Source organism: Rhineura floridana, chromosome 1 (genome assembly GCF_030035675.1).
Source record: "Rhineura floridana isolate rRhiFlo1 chromosome 1, rRhiFlo1.hap2, whole genome shotgun sequence".
In the NCBI taxonomy this organism is placed as follows: domain Eukaryota; kingdom Metazoa; phylum Chordata; class Lepidosauria; order Squamata; family Rhineuridae; genus Rhineura; species Rhineura floridana.
Window position 1 is genome coordinate 227400451 of NC_084480.1, and position 1092 is coordinate 227401542.

Below are 1092 nucleotides of genomic sequence, written 5' to 3' on the forward strand. Positions count from 1 at the left end.
AAAGCATAAGCTGAGACAATCAACGGCTCAATTTTTAACGGCTCAATTAAAAACTCCCATTGATATTTACTGGGGTTTTTTTTAAAGAAAACCTGAGAACCAATCTCATAATTGTGCCTGTCTCTGCTTGATTCCACCCCCAATATTTTGTAAGGTTTGTAGAGCTTAAAAATAATCCTCTATTTATTGCATCAGATTACAAGGCTTTAAATTAAATCTAGGAAATAAACTGGATGATGCTTCAGGTACCATTTTACTGGAGTTTTAAAAGCTTGTGAGTTCATGCTGTTTATTTTCTAGTGCCATTCAGTGCTGTTCAAAAGGGTGCCTTAGGCTGGCTGTGAACAGCAAGTCTTCGGAAGGAAGGGGCTTTACAGCAAATTCAGGTTGTAAATTCTGCTGTAGCACAGTAACTCATAATTGCTGCTTTTAATAAAAATGTTACTTATCAATATGGACACTAGTTATATACACGAGGTCTCAGAAGCTACATCCAACATTTTTGTGTGCATGCTTTATTATTTTTTTCACTGCAGCCTTTCTGTCATATGCAATGAGACACAGTTTTCAAGATGTCAGCAGTCTGTGGGGGCCTATTCACATGAGATGCTTAAAAAATGTGAGGTGAGTGGCTCCATCCTAAGTTTGGTACATATTGATGAGCCTGTCAAACCTAGCTTCTGCCATGTTAGGGAGACAATGCCACGATCAAAGAATGAGCTTGACTCAGAAGCATTTAAACGTGTTGGGCATTATCAATTGGTCTGCTCTGGCCAACAAAAGTCATCTCTGCTGGTCTCTCTACCTACCCAGAGGATGTAGCTCAGTGGTAGAACATCTGCTTTATGCGCAGAATGTCCCAGGTTCAATCCCTGGCATGTTCAGGTAGGGCTGTACAAGACCCTTCTCTGAAATCCTGGAGAGCTGCCAGTCTGTACAGACAATACTGAACTAGATGGACTAATGGCATCACTCAGTATATGGCTGCCTCCTATATTCCTTGGTACCCGAAAGTGTTACTCTTTGGTCAGATCTTGGTGAAGAACATAGTAGGCTGCCTAATGTCAGTTTAGACTGTCAAACTAGCCTAGC

The 1092-nt window shown here is 40.8% G+C and overlaps 1 non-coding gene across 1 annotated transcript; it reads left to right on the plus strand.

Moving 5' to 3' along the window:
* The first annotated feature begins 812 nt into the window (after positions 1-812).
* TRNAI-UAU (transfer RNA isoleucine (anticodon UAU)) lies at positions 813-884 on the plus strand. The gene has a single exon. It is a non-coding gene; the product is annotated as a tRNA-Ile (tRNA).
* Positions 885-1092: the final 208 nt, after the last annotated feature.